The sequence below is a fragment of the Diabrotica undecimpunctata genome, chromosome 4 (assembly GCF_040954645.1).
Source record: "Diabrotica undecimpunctata isolate CICGRU chromosome 4, icDiaUnde3, whole genome shotgun sequence".
In the NCBI taxonomy this organism is placed as follows: Eukaryota; Metazoa; Arthropoda; class Insecta; order Coleoptera; family Chrysomelidae; genus Diabrotica; species Diabrotica undecimpunctata.
The window spans coordinates 144,559,356-144,577,897 of NC_092806.1; the positions used below are offsets into that span (position 1 = coordinate 144,559,356).

The 18,542-nt window shown below is 32.0% G+C and overlaps 1 protein-coding gene across 4 annotated transcripts in view; it reads right to left on the bottom strand.

Annotated features, from left to right (window-relative positions):
* Nucleotides 1–18,542, bottom strand: part of IP3K2 (Inositol 1,4,5-triphosphate kinase 2) — a 229,704-nt gene that overhangs the window by 70,330 nt on the left and 140,832 nt on the right. Inside the window, exon 1 of one of the 4 annotated variants that reach the window (XM_072530444.1) lies at nucleotides 13,277–13,662. The exons of the other annotated variants lie outside the window; for them this stretch is intronic. The gene's annotated coding sequence lies outside the window, so the exon portion shown is untranslated. Of the gene's footprint in view, nucleotides 1–13,276; nucleotides 13,663–18,542 lie in introns of those variants that run through there. 4 annotated transcript variants of the gene reach the window in all.

Below are 18,542 nucleotides of genomic sequence, written 5' to 3' on the forward strand. Positions count from 1 at the left end.
GTTCTGCAATCCCAGATAACTTAATTAAATAAAAAATCGAGAAAAAGTAGGTGGCAGAAGCATAGTTCAAGTAATTGTTTCATGAGATCGTCAGATCAAATAAGTGAATTAGATAAAATAAAACACTTGGCTTCAAAGGTGTCAATTTATTGTTGTTTCAATACCCATTCTTGCAGGTATCTCGTCATTTTGACGTGACAACGTCTTAAATTAGGTTGTGGCTCGGAGTCATTCATGAAAAAGTGTAACGCCCGCTCACGTCTGTTACAGTGAGTCACCGAACGAGAGAGAGGCCCGCCGGACCGGCGAATGCCTTGCGTCTCTCTCCCACTCAAACATGATCGGTCCGCTGCGCGCGCAGCACTAGATAATTAGGCGCGTTGAATCGGTGCGTGCTTCCGTGCTTGTGTCTCTGTCAGTGTTGTTCCGTCTACCGATTTTTCGGTAGATCTACCGAATTTGATTCCTATCTACCGATCTACCGAACTGCCCCTTGAATCTACCTAATTTTAAAACAAATATCACAATGACTTGAAAATAAATTCGGATAATACAATTTATCTTTTTATTTCTGTTACCATCAAAAAACTTTTCAGTGTAACCTAATACTTGGTATTTTTAATACGTTTGCATTAAAATTCATTTGATACCTCCCTATAGTGTTTAAAAATATATTTGCAAAGATGCAAAGAAAGCGAAATACCCCGAGATTCAAGTTCGTAATTTTATACCTAATAATAACATATTGTATAAACATCATTCCGTAATCATAATCATTCACACACGTCTCTTCAATTCTCAAAGAATCTCAAGTATCAAGTGATAAATTATTAGCTAAATGACGGTGTGTGTGCTGTCGGTTTTCTTTGACTGCCGACTTAATCCATTAGCAGATAATGGTTGTTACATCTATTTGAACCAGAACGTTTTAACTTTCTGTAAATATTATGACCTATAACTATTTCTCAAAATATTATTAAACCTTATTTGTATCATAATAGCTGATGTGAGCATTTGGTCCCAATAATTTGATTCTTTATTTATTAAACAAAATTCAATGAATTATGGTTATTTCTAATAATTAGTTCAGCATAATTATTTAAGGTCTTTAACTTTTGAACCATTAAGTCGCCACCATAATGGGAAACTCTTCTATTTTTAGTTTTATGGAAAAAAGTTATTCTTTCTAAAAAGTTCTGAATGATCTAAAACTTAGAATACAATCATCAGATATTAAATTTGACAAACCTCGTGTATATGGCTCAAAAAATTTAATTGATGATTGATTTTAGGTTTTAGGTAATAAAACTAAAAAAAATTTCCATTATGGTGTTCACTTAATTGGACGCACTGTATTATAATATATATATATATATATATATACATATATATATATATATATATATATATATATATATATATATATATATATAATTTACGTCATTGCATATGATCTACCGAAATCTACCGAATTTTGCCGAAGGCATCTCCCGATATTGGATAAGCTCCACGGAACATCACTGGTCTCTGTCTTTCTCGAGCGTTCTTGGCGTTCAAGACACATTACAGCAGAAACACTTCCTTTTATTTCATATTTCTCCTATCATCGTCCTATCCTCAACAAAATTACTCAAATAGAAATTAGTTAAGTTTAAGTTTACATGTACAATGTTTTAGTAAACAAAATATATTTCTATAGTTAAAATTTGTGCAATTCTTATTTTCATTCAATTCCTTGTTCCTATTGTGCAATTTAATAATATTCATATCAATAAATATTCTACCGAGGAAAAGACGTTGTCACGTAAAATCTTCGCCCGTAAAACCGACTTTACAGGCAACCGATTTTTTTATTTTGTCGTAAGTGCTGGCCCATAGCAACGTCTCCAAAACTCCAATTCTATTGACAAGAGCTTTTTTTTAACATTCTGACATTTGCCATGCATCAGCTCTATAAGTTGCGATGCTTTTGACTTTGGTCTTGTAGATTTTGATTTCTCTGTGTGAGTTCCATAGTATGCAATTTAGTTGTGCTGTCATATGCTTACATTGTCCAATTCGTTTCTTAATTTAAGTCTTACTAGAGCCTTCTTTAGTAATTGTATCTCCAAGGTACTTGTGTCACTCACCATTTTCAATTTCATAGTGGCTTAGCACTAGATTATTTTGATCTGATTTTCTAACAACTTGATATTCGAACTTTTCCATATTAATCATCAAACAAACCCCAAGCCTTATGCTCTTTATCCAATTTTTTAATCATATATATTACATTATCCTTAGCTAATATACCTTGGTCGTCAGCAAAGTGAAAAGTTTGTCATTGTCTATAGATATACCCATATTATAACAAGTGCATCTCCATCGTCGTAGTGCTGAATTTAAATAATTTTTAAATAAGGGTGGAGCCATTGTGCAACCTTTTCGTAATCCTCAAATAATTGGATATTTTTCAGAAAGCTTTTTCCCGACCTTGACATCACTTATTATAATTGTATACATATTTTTAATAGTTTGAATGTATATTTCACTTACGCCATTCTCCTTCATTGTAGGTCACAATTATCTGAGGGATATAGGATCATAGGCTTTTTCTGTCTATAGATCTACGAATATTATTATTTTTAAGTTTCAGGATGTTCTTTTTTCTAAAAATTCTTATAGCCAAAACAGGTTGGCAGTACAAGACCTTCCTTCACACTTTTTTTTTATAATATTGCCGTAAACTCTGGAAACAAAATTTGTCACAGTTAAGTAAAGCTCTATAGTTTTAGCACTTTCTCCGGTCACCTTTTTTACGACAAAACTTATACTATAATTGCACTGCAAGATACCAGACGCGTGGAGAAACAGCATAATGTTACCAATGTTTAAGAAAGGAGATAAAGAAGACCCCATTAATTATAGAGGTATAAATCTACTGAACACCGCACTTAAGCTTACCACAAAAGTCCTAACCAACAAAATCAATAAACTAATAACTTTATCAGTTGAACAATAAGGAGTCGGATCCGGAAGATCCTGCATAGACAAGGCTTTCCATCGCATCCAAGTCGAAGACGTCTTACACCTACTGTATAAAGGAAACATACGAATCAACATAATACAAACCATCGAAAACATCTACTTACATAATCGAATATAGGCAAAGATAAATGGGAAACTAACACAGTGTATACCAGTACAAAGCGGAGTCAGACAGGGTGACTCGTTAATCCCACTTCTCTTTAATATAATAATGGATGAAGTAATACAAGCAGTACGTTAAGGCCATGGTTACAGAGTGGGGAACAAAGAAAACCAAATATTATGTTATGCAGACGACGCCGTATTAATCGCCGAGACAGAAGACTAGCTCCAAAGATTAACACATATCTTCAATACAATACAACCGCCAAGAAATACAATATGATAATATCAGCAGAAAAAAACAAAAAATAAAATCGAAATCGAAATTGATGGGAAAATAATAAAGAAGTAAGCAAGGTTTAGATATCTGGGAATCTTCTTCTTCTTCAGATGCAAATCCACTAATGGATGTTAGCGATCACATTTTCCATTAATTCTCTGTTTCTTGCAATATGTATCAGAGATTATATGTCGTTAATCCCTGTCCATTGCCTTATGTTTCGGAGCCAGGACATTTTCTTGCGTCCCATTCCTCTCTTTCCTTCGATTATAAGTTGGAGGAACTGGTATTTTTCATTTCGCATGATGTGACCTAGATACGCCGTTCTCCTTTTCTTGATGGTTTCGAAAAGTTGCCGTTCTTGCTTTATTCTTTTAAGGACATCTATATTTGTGATTTTCGCTGTCCATGGTATTTTTAGGATACGGCGATGGAGCTACATTTCGAAAGCTTCTAATCTGTTTATATCCCTCGTTTTGAGTGTCCAGCCCTCTACGCCATATAGCAGCACTGACCACACGTAGCACTTAGTAAACCTTAGTCTAAGTTGAAGATCGAACTCTGAACAAGTCAGTACCTTCTTGAATTTTACGAAAGCTTGTCGAGCTTGCTCAATGCGACATTTTACTTCCCTGTCCGATGCCCAGTCTTCAAAAAGCCACGATCCCTAGTATTTAAATTTACTCACTCTTTCAATGGACTTAGTATTCAGTGTTATGGTGGACTTTTCAAGTGCATCCAAGTTTCTGGAGATGATCATAAATTTGGTTTTTTTGATATTAATCTCTAATTCCATTCGCTTACTGTATTCTCCGATTATAGTGACAAGTTGTTGAAGATCGACTATGTTGTCACAAATTAAGACACCATCATCAGCATATAGTATGTTGTTGATCTGGAAATAGATATAAATAATTACGGAGATGTTGAAGAAGAAGTATGACAATAAAGCTTAAAAGCAAGTAAAGGATCTCTTAATGACACAATCTGAAAGAACAAACACCTAAGACAAGAAACAAAAACAAGAATCTATAAAGCAGCAACTAGATCTATATTAACATACACGGCGGAGATAAGACCTGACACATCTAAAAGGAGACGACTACTAAAAACAACTGAGATGAAAATACACCGACGAATATCAGGGAAAAGTCTGTTTGATAGGAAGAGAAGCGAAAACACAAGAAGAGCATCCAATATAGAAGACATAAATGACCATAGTAGAATGGCAGAGGATAGTATAGTACGAATAGCACGAGAGGGGTCACCACATGGACGAAGAAGTACTGGGAGACCAAGAAAAAGATGGTGCGATAATTTAAACAATTTAGGAGGCTAATATTGAAGAAGAAACAGGCTTTCAAGCCTACATACAAGAAGGAAGAAGAAGACCTTTTTTATGGATGTTTGGTACCAAGTTTTTTATTCAGGTGGTAGTTCTTCGCCTCTCAAGAAGCCAGCACTACAAAAGCGAGTAGCTGTAATAGTGACATTGGTCCATACATTAAAGGTTAAATGGGGAGACCTGTAGATCCAGAAACTAAACCAATTTATTATTAAACCAATTTGTTATTAGGATTTTCTTTACTTTAGTTGCTGTTATCGACTTTTCTTCTTTAAAAGATGTCTGACTGAAAATATTGATCCTTATTTTCAAAAAGAAATTGTGAACGAGCTTCGATCAATAGATTTGGATAATAATATTTTCAATCTTTTAGCAGCGTTATATGGTTGATATGAAGTTTTACAATAATTGAAAATAAATTTAACCTCCCTTAATTAGTCATTATATTCTCATAGGAGAAAACCCTTATCCACGCTACGTAATACGACAGATAAAAAACAGTATGTGAATTTTGGTGCCTTCATAGTACGTTGTGTTTTTGTTTCTCGGTTTCTTTCAATATTTGCATATGACCGGTTAAATTAAACCGATGAAACATTTACTTTGATAATTACATATTTCTATATGTTATCAATATTGACTTAATTCAGGTATGGGATTTCTTATCGACCATAAGTGTTTATTTAGCATTAAGTTTATTTAGAATCGTACATTAAGTATCTATGATCATAGTGACTAGAAATATTTAGATCAAAATTGAAATTATGGAAAACTTGTTTTTTTATGGCTCCAAACAACCAAAACTGCAGAAAAACCGATAACTGATTTGTAGCATTAAACCAAATGGTTGTGAAACCGAATTTTTTTCTGCAAGTTACTATTTTTATTGAGAATAAGTCATAATTTACTTTAAAATAACTTTATTTTGACTTTTCGATTTCCACCTCGGAATTCGTTCCCATACAAAACAATAAATTAAACACATTTTTTACTGGATAAAAAGTTGTTCTAATAATTTAATTTTATCTAACTCATTCAGAGTGACAATTCAAACATATTATTTTATACAGTTTAAAGTAGGTGAATTTTTGAATTGCGCTTCTGAGACGAAAGTCTTTAATTTTGGTTCCATGAACCAATTTAAAGGTTCTAAAACTGAACATCAGTAAAACCAAATTTATGACAAATTTAGTTCCCAGTGAACACCTAATCATCCAAAATCAAGTGTTAGAATTGACAGAAAAGTACATATATCTTGGTCATGAAATCAGAATAGGCAAGGACAACCAGACCTGCGAATTTCAACGACGAATAACACTTGCTTGGGCGGCATATGGTTCACTAAGAGACATCCTTAAGAGCAACATCCCGATAGCTATGGAACGTAAGACATTTGACCAATGCGTTCTTCCTATTATGACATACGGAGCAGAAACTCTCACGCTCACGAAAACAACAGCACTAAAAATGCGAGTGGCACAAAGGCGCATGGAAAGATCAATTCTCGGCGTGACAAAAAAAGACAAAATAAGGAATCAAGACTTAAGGAAAATAAGAGGTATCAGTGATCGACTATCAAGTCGTCGAACGACGTCGGTATAGAAAAACTGAAATGGAATTGGGCAGGTCACATAGCGAGACTGAAAGACACAAGATGGACCAGAAAACTGATTGACTGGCGCCCACGAGAAGACAAACACATCAGAGGACGACCACCAACACGGTGGATGGACGACATTAGACGAATATCCAAGAAATGGCAACAAGAAACACAGAACCGTGAAGAGTGGCGAAAAATGGGAGAGACCTATGTCCAGCAGTGGACAGAAGAGGTTGCATGATGATGATGATGATGAACCAATTTATTGGTTTTAATAATTACTAAAAATACGTTTAATGACAAAAAATAACTAAATATCATTGTTTTGCGTATTTCTAGATGAGTAATACTACTCGTAATATCAATCACCTGAAAGAATTCTCCATACGTCATAGTTGTGAGACTAGTTTTTATTTAGTTTTCCAATTTAATAATGAATGAGAAAATATCTTTTACTATATATGTAGACATATAAATAATAGTATTCAGGAATTACGTTAATTATCGTTTTTATTAAATATTTCAGATTCCACAGTTATTCAATCAATATCGTGACGAGTATGTGGCTAATGGCGTTAGTTAAGGTAGAAAAAAGGTAGATATAGATAGTTGTTTGGTTTGGTTTCTAATTGAAAAATATTTATTTAGAATTTAGTTTTCTACCGGGCTATTCCTTTATAAGTAATCTTTGCTGTATAACTCTTTACATTTTGGGGCTTTAAATTTGCAAAATGCGAGCGGGCGAGCGATATATATTTTCTACTGGGCTATTCTTCTGTAGGTAATCTTATATTACTTACTTACTTAATTGGTAGACCCATTTGTACCTTTCGGTGTTGGGCCGTTTAAAATACAATTCATTAAATTACAATAGTCTTCTGTCAATAGTCTGACAGTCTTCTAGCTCTTAACGAACTTTCTCCATTCCTTCCTATTGGATGCCATCTGTGTTGCTTCCTGCCAAGTCTTACCCTTACTCTGCAGTATCTGCGAGATGTCACTGTTCCATTCTTTAATGGGTCTTCCTCTTTTGTTCTTCCCTATTGGTTTGGCGTCTTACACTCTTTTTACTTGTCTATTATTGTCCATCTGGGTTAGATGTCAGAACCATGCCAATTTTTTCTCCTTGATTGACTCGAGTATCGGTTTGATTTTGAGTCTTTCTCTTATTTCTTCATTTCTGATTCTATCAGTTCTTTTTACTCCGATCGTTCTTCTGAGGTATTTCATATCCACTGCCTGAATTCTGATCTGATGTATTTTATTTAATATTCAATTTTCTGCTCCATATGTCACTGTAGGTCTATATATTGTTTTGTATATTGTCATCTTGGTCTTTGTTGATATGTCTTTGTTATTAAGGAATACTCTATTTAGTGCTTGGAATAGTTTTCCTGTGTTTTCCAATCTGTTGTTAAGATCGTCCTCGAAGGTAATCTTATAACCACTTGTAATGATTCATCTTTAACGGCCCTGGAGACAACAAAATTTTTCTACCGACCACTTAGATAAATAGCTCACTTCGAGCTTTGCACATGAACAGGAATGGATCGATTTTCTGTAGTTTCCTATATCATTGCACAATTAAAACTGTCAATAAGGATACAGCGACAGATGCCCCGACCATCAACCCGAAATAAATTCAATTCATAAAATTTCACTGTTAACATCTCATTCAATCACTCATAATTAAATAAAAAAAATAATTCTAAAAAGATCTGTTTTAGCACCCAAGCCCTTTCTTCAATGACCACCCTCTGTAAACAACCTCCTCCGCAAGATAACATCAACATCCGCCAGCGAACACCACCAGAGATCAACGACGAAACCAGTGCCACCAGCACCCAACTGCTAAAATATGCTGGCAAAAAAACCTGGAAAATCTTAGCAGGGATATTTACAAACTGGTTAAGATCAATAGGCATATCAAGCCACAAAAATACAGCAAACCTAATTCTCGTTCATAAGAAAGGTAGCAAATATGCTGCACAGCCAAGAGAGCAAGCGGGCTTTAGAAGTAGATTGAGTACCCTGAATCGCATTCGTGCGCTTCGAGAACTAATTAGTAGAGCAACAGAATATGAAATGCCACTAGCATTACCCTAAATAGATTTCGAGAAGGCTTTCGATTCTATATATCCCAAGGCAGTAGTAGGAGCTTTGACCAAACAAGAAATCGACGGAAGGGAAGAATGAAACTGGTTTCGGCATCTTTTGGTAGAAATACAGTTATGTTCAAATCGAAGATGCCACTCCACCTGAAGGACAAAGCATTCGAATACTGTATACTACCAATCATGACGTATGGCTGCGAAACTTGGACAATAAAGAAAAAAATAAGAGCGAAAGTCAAAGTCACTCTCATGTTACCAGCAGGAAGAAAGATAAAAAATACCTAAACTAGTACAGACGTAACAAGTGGAACAAGACAAAAAGAACAAAGGTTAGTTAAAGGACAAACTAGTGTGCATGTTTATGTGCTCATAGATATACGGGACCTACAGTTTAACGTCGACTCCGAACGACTGAGCATATATGTGATAAATATACTTAAATTTAGGCTGTTACATTAAACTACCAATTACCTTTTTCTTCAAATCACTGAGGTTTCAATAAGCGAGAGAGGTTTCCTGAAAAAGGATACAGTTCTTCGAACAATATGAACTTAGTACCTACACAATGAAGGTCAATTAACCATTAGGATAAAATTAAAAATAATCTTAACGATAATGATTTTAAATAATTCAATTACACAATGTTGCGAATATTATTGAGGGATTCATTCATTTTCGTCACTTTTAGCTAACATTTTTGTTTAACGTTGGCTGATTCTTATCGCAAATGAAACGACGTTGTAGTAATGTCGCTTAACATAACTATTTAACGTCATTATCTTTTTGACGTAAACTATTATTTGTACTAGTTTATCATTTTCGTAACGATGCGATGTAATATGAAATTTATTCATAAGATATCAAGTTTACAATTATTGTTAACGGTGATTCAGGAATGAAATGTGACGGAACATAATAAGCATCATGAGATTCATGAGGTTACGCTTTCAGTTTAGTTTTAAAGTAGTCCAGGCGGGATTGTGGAAAAGCAGACCATAATGGACATTTTTCATAGTCTTTTTTTTTGGAATTACTTCAGGATGTACCTTGCATAAATAATTACGATATGCTCCAGTCGCAAACCTTACGCCTAATTCTTTATTTAACAAAATCTGGAAAAGGTCGAATATTTTTTCTTTTTGGGCCAATAACTCGAGAGATATTGTTCCTCTTAAAATAGTTAAATAGATTAAAGTTTCGTTTTTCACTTTTACACAATATTTGACTAAACATAAATTGAAGCTTAATGTTTACTGTTTAAATGGAGTTTAATACAAAAAAAAATGGAGTTCTTCCTATAAATTGTTTCGACCACGTAGAGATAGTTCAAACACTCTTGACCATGGAGCTGCGCGAAGGCGGAGTCAAATTCACGTAAAGGCAGAAAGGTTCTATTGTAAGTGGAATTATACAGTGCATAGTACAATGCGTTTCGCATGGAAGTGGGGACTAAACCAAATTTCGTCTACTGCGCCGTGGTCAGGAGTGCTTGCACTATCTCTAACATAAGTTATAGCATTAATATTCCGTCGAGAAAAAACTTGAAAGCACGACTGGAATCTGTGCTAAATTTCGTTAGGATCCGTGTAATAGTTTTTGCAATAATAATTCTGCAATTCTGCAATAAATATTAATAGTTTATTCATTTAACAATTAAAAGTCTGCAAAAAATTGCAAATTTGCAAAATGACTCTGGGCCCAATATAAGCACTTTAAATAGTCGAAAAAATTTTACATATAAGTATAGAAAACCTCAAGATTTCAAACGCACTTTGAAAAATTGAAATCGGTCAACTGGGAAAGCCTAGGGATTTTTTGAAACAATGAGGTTCTGGAAAGAACAGTTTTTCGTAAATTAACCATCTTAATTGCTCTTTATCTTGGGGTTTAAAGCATATAAGATAAACCTTCCTATACAGTGAAACCCAAAAATCTTCTATTGGACGAGCCTGCCGACAAGGTTGGAGGATTACCGGTTTTGGGAACACAAGGTATGTGTTGTTCTGGAAGCCAGTTTTAGATATCTCTTGAGTAATGACATGATGCTAGGTCTGGCCAAAACATGATATCGTCATTAGTACGATGTTCGTGAACAAACTAAAGCAATTTGGAAAGGCAGTTATCAATATAGCCCTGACTATTCAAACGTTCACCACCCACTCTTCTCCCAAAAGGTCGGGATACAGCTTTGTTAAAAATTGCGCAGTAGACAAGTGTTTTATCTACAAATTTTGCTTTATCCAGTATAAAATCCATCAATTTTCTTCGTTTTATAATTACTAAATATTTTCATTGGCGAAGTACCGACACAGTGTTGACGACAGCATCTTAATATACAAGGGAGTTGCGCTTGAGAGTATTTGGGGCACTTACAGCGCTTATGATCTATTTAAGACCTTCTTCTTCTCATTGCGCCGTCTCCTTTCGAAGGTTGGCGATCCAAATGGCAATTGTAGTTTTGGAAACTGCTGCGCGAAAGATCTCTGCGGATGAGCGGTCGAACCATCTCCTCAGGTCTTTCAGCCACGAGTTCTGGCGTCTTCCTACTGATCTTTTGCCCTGTACTTTTCCTTCCAGTATAACTTGAAGTAATTCATATCTTTCGCCTCTCAGCACATGACCCAAGTATTGCATTTTCCTCTCTTTGATTATTCTTAGTAATTCTTTTTGTTTACACATGCGACGAAGTACCTCAACATTAGTAACTCTTTGTACCCATGGAATCCTCAACATTCGTCTGTATATATACATCTCAAAGGCATCTATTCTTTTTTCTACTTCGGAGTCCATTGTCCAACTTTCACAGCCATACAGTAAGACAGAAAAAACGTAACATCTGATCATTCGGATTCTAAGCTGTAGACTAAGGTCTGATCTTGTAAAAAATGTTTTAAGACCATTAAGACTATTTAAGACCATTAAGAATATTTAAAAAATTGTTTTAAGACCATTAAGACTATTTAAGACCATTCCTCCTTAATTCCAACCAGGTTTTCTGCTCTTCTCACCAATCTTTCTGATCTCTGTGCAACAAATGCACGTAATCTTTGACTTTTTAGGAGATTCAGACATATAATTCCCTGCTATTTCAGCTTTGGATATCCGCCCAACCAACTTATAGATATTTTTTTTATCTATAATTGATACATCTTAAAGCGAAAACTTCAAAATAAATAAATCTTAACTGACAGTAAACAAAGTAAACAAACTTGTATTTCCAAAAGCATTTAATTGTTAATGTTTTTGTTTTTATTAATATTAAAGCCAATGAATTTTGTACCAAAACTTTTATGTATGCAAAATCTATGACCATTTAAAATACTATATTTATAAAAAATTTAGTCTTTGATTTTTATGATTTCACAAAGTATTTTTTAAGTAGTAAAATATAATTATTTGATATTGTTCTGAAGCTATTTTCTTGTGGCATGTTAAAGTAATTACTATTTATGGAAATAATCCACAATTAAAGGTTAAAGTACGTTTATTGACGTTTCAATTTCCACTTCGGAAATCGTTCTCAAAATACAAACATTAGTAAATTAAACAAATTTTGTTTCTTTGTTCCTTGGTGAAAAATTCTTGTAATAATTTAATTTTATCTGACTTATTTATGTTGACAATTCAGACATACATTATACATTTTAAAGTAGACGACTTTAAAATGATATTATTGCCAATATTGTTGAGTTGCGTTCCTGGGACGACTTTACTTGTAAGATAGTTCATTGGATAGATTCCATAGTAAATTATGAGGAAAAAACCAGAAAAAAAAACCTCATAAAGGAGAATTTTTCACCAAGTAACAAAAAAAAACAAAATTTGTTTAATTTACTAATGTTTGTATTTTCAGAACGATTTCCGAAGTGGAAATTGAAACGTCAATAAACGTACTTTAACCTTTAATTGGGGCTTATTCCCATTTAAATAGTAATTATAATTATTTGAAAAGAAAGTAATATTGTGAAAATCCATAGTTTTAATAGCAATAAACCCTAATAGCAAGAAGAACAGAAAGTGAATCGGAAATAATTATTGTAGCTCTATTTCCAGATTGTTTAAAATATTGTAGTGCCTAACAAATTGCTATGGCTTCCGCACTGAAGATAAAAAAATCATGGTTTAATTAAAAAAAAATCTGTCTTATTAGCAGTACCTATGTACAAGACACATCCAGTACCACCTAACATTTTAGATGCATCTGTCATCTGTATAAATATTTATAGAGTCTGGCCAATTATCTAAGAATCTTTTCATTTTCATGGTAACTTGGTTTATTAATTTAACTATGAATATGAATGAAGAAAGTATATACGTAAAAAATAATGAAAATCTTAAAGTCTATGAAGCTGTAAACTAAGTTAGAATTATAATCAAATTTTGATATATTCTGAAAAGCCTCACAAAGTGGACAAGAATTTTTGAGCTTCCATAGTACTTAGAGTTAGTAAGAGTTGAATGGTTTTCTTTAATAAAATAAAAATATTTTTTTAAACTGATACGGCTGAGTGTTGATTGTGATACGAAGAAAGAGTAGTTAAGAAAAGTTGACGTTTCTACGTTTCATAAATAAAATGACGAAATAATATTATACCAATCATATATATTTGCAAGCTCGATTTTTACGCTATTAGGTATATTTTGGTAAACAAACAAACTAAAAATAAATCCAAAATCTCAATGTATGTTTCCTATAGATTTGGAATATTTACGAACTTTCGTGAAACTGTGGGTATTTTTATTATTTAAATTAAAAACCAGCTATCAGAAGTATCTTAACAAGAATAATAATGTAAAATAACACTCACTTTCACGAATCAATAACAGAATCCAGCTAGCATCTTCAACGTTCCACATCTGCCAAACTAACTGTAAAGAATTTGTCCCAACAAAATACTATCGAGAATTCACACGACACTGACATAACTAAATCGATTACTAGAAAATGTTTTACAAATAAAAAACGAAAACAATAGTTTCTACAACCGCGAGAGATACAATTCTGCCGGGTTTCACAAGAGATTCAAATCAAAGAAAGAGATGTTATGCGTTACTACTGTACGGCTTGGAATTACGTCTGGTTTTCACATTTCACATGAACTTTCTTCCGGCGGCCTCACAGCAGACCATCGCATCAGTTTGTTATATTGCTTTGCTTTTGCTGCTTGCACTATCTTCGTTAACGTTACTATACTATAAACAACTTTTGAATTAGTGACGTTGATGTTAACATCGTCTTCGAACGCATGCGTGTCCGTTTCGAATGTACATACTAGGGAGGAGTTGCGTAAGAATGTAACATTGTGATAATAGGTTATGATCTGGTTAATTGTTTTATGGATAATAATAATTAGCTCGAGTTTATGGTCTTTTATTAGTACAATAAAAAAAATTGTTTCACTTTTCTATAGATGTATATATATATATATATATATATATATATATATATATATATATATATATATATATATATTGTTATGATGTGTTTTTTGTGTTTGAATGATGAGCAATGAGTATTTTTAATAATATAATATATAGGGTTTTTATCGCGGTTCTCAAAGAATTAGCTTGTAAGTACTTTTTTAAATTATCTTTATTATAACTATTATGAAACACACATATATATCTAACCTAGTCAATGTAAATTTAAAATAAACTATCTTTAAACTGATATTCTTATAAAACTAATTAAATTCTATAGACAATCTAAAATTTAAACAAACTATCTTCAAAATTGAAATTGTTATGACACTAACTAAATTATATTAACAAAATTTTGTACCTTTCTTTCACTGAATGCCTAAATGAACTATTTTCCACTAAGTATATAGATTCTAATCACCACTGAATGTCTTCGTACTTCAGTTCTCCTTGTTTTTTGTGAAATTACTTTTTTCAATTATCAGCTTCTACCAATTTAAGATATATTTTTCTTCACCAGCATCTATACACCACCAACCAAACCAGCAAACAGCATTTATATTTATTCTTCTTTTCAATATACCAATATCCAATTATTATAAGTTGATTTATACTAATCTCCAACCATAATATAATTTAATTTCTTCCAATATACCTTTTTTATCTTCAATAATTATTTGTGTATAATTGTAAATGTGCATTAAATATATGCATAATTTTTAATCTTCATTTAACTCACTATATTAAACAATTTGACTATTTGTAACTGATTCACTGACTGTCTTGAAAATTCTGAACAATTTACTTCACTCTACTAACTTTCATAATAAACTGGCCTGACTTCTGACTAAAAACTTCCAAAAACTGCCCTCTTGAATCCAAATCACGGGTATTTATATCTTTTGGACATTCTAGAACCATCTCGTAAGATATCATGTTCTATTCAGTTCTATTTAATACATGTCTGAATTTTCTGGAACAAACCATTTCGCAAACATGGCCATCTCCGGAGATCCAGAGAATTCCATTCTTTTCTATTAATAATTTTGTTTACATTTAGGCTTTTCAGATCAGAATATATAATTAAATTAGTAACTTAACATTCTAATTTAATAAAATACACATTCCAAACAATATATTATAACCCCACTTATATTCGTATTTATTTCCTAAAATGTCAACTTGGAGATAACGTATAGTGTGTTGCCTAGTCACATGGCTCACTTAAATGTATCTACAAAATCATAACTACTAAAATACAACTTTTTACAATTATTATATGCTAATTTCTTAAAATTGCCCTCACATAAATATATTTTTATTAAATTCTCTAGTATATAACTTATTTAAAACAACCAAATATCTAATATTATGTAGTATATAACTTATAAATTATTTTCTATAAACCCTAATCATCACAATACCCCAAAATAATATTTAAAATAAATAATTTACTTATTATTTTTTTAAATATTAATTTTCTAATACCTTATTAAATTTAATAAATTAATAATTCAATTTTTTTTTTATTTAAAATGTGTTAAATACATCCCTGTTCGCTGTCTATGTCAAAACAGAGAACAACGTAGCACAGTTCGGCTATTCTATGGTCAAACTGTCATGTCAAATAGAGAATGGATTTTATCAGAGAATAAAATATAACCTTAATTAAAAATATAATCTATATTGTGTTCTGTTTATTTATAGACAAAATCTAGGAATTATTTCCATTCCACAGGCTTTCTTTCATATGAATTGGTAAGTTTTACACTTTTTATAAAGACATTTACACAATCAATTCTGTATCTAACCCCAAATTATGATTTTTAGGGTACAAATTAATTTCCATATATACAAAATTCAACAAGTATGATGTCAAATTGATTCAAAATATTGAAATCTACCATCTACCATTTAACAAATCAAGTCTATTGAATAAAATGGATATATCAGTAAGTTATTAGTGTTATTATATTTGTGTTAAAGGTATAGAAAACATTATTCAATCTCTTCATGATACTTAAAGATGTCATTGATATGAAACAGGCCTCTTAGTCTGTTCTCTGCATCTATTAACACATAACTATTTAGTCCATTCTGATTTTCAATTGTATATGGACCTTCAAACATTGGTTGTAATTTCTTACAACGGTTTTCTTTAACATTACTTTTTCTAAGTGAACGAATTAACACTAGGTCTCCTTTTTGAAATGTGATTGGTTTTTTTATATTTCGATTTTGTCTTCTGATATATTTTTCAGCTTTCCTTCTAATTCGGTTATTCACTTTCTGCATTACTTGTTCTAACATATCCTGATTATATTCACTAATCCACTTTCTGTTTCCTATATGGCCAAACATTAAATATTCTGGTACTTCCTCTGTGTTCAAATTATGTGTATTATTTAAAAAATACTCTACTTGTGGTATATGTTGCTGCCAAGTTTCATGTTGGTTTTGGCACAGTATCCTTAAATATTTTATAACTTCTTTAATATATCTTTCTGCAGGATTTGCCTGAGGATGTCTGATACTTGTAAAATGAATGTTGATTCCCTTTTTCTCACAAAATGCCCGAAATTTTTGGTTGTTAAAATATGTAGCATTATCTATTATGCAATTTCTAAATGGTCCTATTTCTTCGAAAAATTGATTTATATATAATTTTAATGTTTTAACATTTGTTCTAGAGCAGGGATATAGTTTAATAAATTTTGTATATAAATCAACTATCACTAGTATATGCTTTTTTCCTGTTGGACTGAGAACTAAATTTGAAATAAAATCCATGGAAACTGTATTTAGTTTTTCATATACAACATTAGATTTATATGTGTTCTGGTTTTTGAAATTCTTTTCTTTGTTTAGTTGACATATTGGGCATTGGGTAGTAATTTCCTTTGCTATACTTATGTCATTCTTTGCAAAATAATTGTCCCTAAATAGCATCCATAGCTTTCTTGAACCAATATGCATATAATTGTTATGTAAATTTTTCAATATTTTCTTTGCTAAAGTTCTAGTTATTACATATACTTCTATGCCATTTATTATTTTATAATATACCCCATCTTTCCTAAGGACTTTTTGTTTTTCACTCAAATTGATCTGATCTCTTATAATTTCTTCTTTAGAATATAATCCAGTATTTTCTACTAATTGATTTAATCCAACTTTTATTGTTCGCTGCCCTTTTTGTGGTGTATTTTCTAACCTTGATAAAGCATCTGCCACTATATTGGATTTTCCAGAAATGTATTTGATTTCAAAGCAGTATTCACTAAGTATTAGACTCCACCGATGTATTCTACTGTTTCCATATTTGTTATTTAATATAGACATTAAAGCTTGGTGATCTGTTTCTATTGTAAATTCATTACCCAACAAATAAAATCTTAATTTTGTGACACAGTGTATTATACTTGCTAGTTCTAATTCTGAAACTGAGTAACCCTTTTCATGTGGCTTTGTGATTCTTGAAATGAATTGTATTGGGTATTCGACCCCATCATGTATTTGTAATAATACCCCTGATAATCTCTCTATTGATGCATCTGTTCTTAGTATGAATGGCTGTGTATAGTCAGGATAGTATATTTTCAAATTTGACAGAAAAATGTTTTTAATTTCTTGGAATGCTAGTTCTCTTCTCTGATCCCATCTCCATTTTACACCTTTTCTCAGTAGTTCAAGTAATGGAATTTCTTTTATACTTAGATCTGGTATCATCCTTTTATAATAATTAATTATTCCAATAAATCCTCTTAAAGTTCTTAAATTGTGTGGTGTTTTATATTCCTGAATGACTTGTGTCCGTTCTGGATCCATTTCGATTCCCTTAGTGTTAAGTTTATAACCTAGATATATGACTTCTTTTTGAAAAAATGTACATTTTTCTTGATTTATTTTTAGTCCCACTTTGTCTAATCTATTTATTATAATTTTTAGGTGTTTCTCATGATCTTCAGCCGTTTTAGAAAAAATTAAGATATCATCAATGTAGTGAATTACAAAATGTTCATATTGATCCAAAATATCATGAAGACATCTACATAGAGCACTGCAAGATGATTGAAGTCCAAATGGTACTACTTTGAATTGATATACTACTCCATCTATCTGAAATCCTGTATACTGTCTACTTTTTCTTTCTAGAGGTATTAACCAGAAACTATGCTGTAAATCGATTTTAGTGAAAAATGACATTCCTGTAATTCTTCCTAATATTCCATCTATACTCATTGGTGCTTCAAATTGCTTTTCAGTAATCTTGTTAATATTCCTTGCATCCAAACATAACCTGATTTCACCTGTTCTTTTTCGTACTACTACTATGGGGTTGATAAAACGTGTATCTGCCTTCTCAATGATTCGATCTTCTAACATATTATTAATTGTTTTGTTTACTTCTTCTCTGTATTTATATGGTATTGGGTATGATTTTGTTTTAAAATCTTTTTCTTCTTTAACTTTTATATTATGGATATAATTTTGTGCAATTCTATTTTCTTTATTGACAAGTCCCTTGTGTTGCTGCAATATGGAAACGACTATTGATTTATATTCTTCAGGGCAATTTAAAACTTTCATTATATCTTCTTCTTTACAAATAAAATTATTCTTCATTATGTACTCATTATTCCTTGCTTCCAA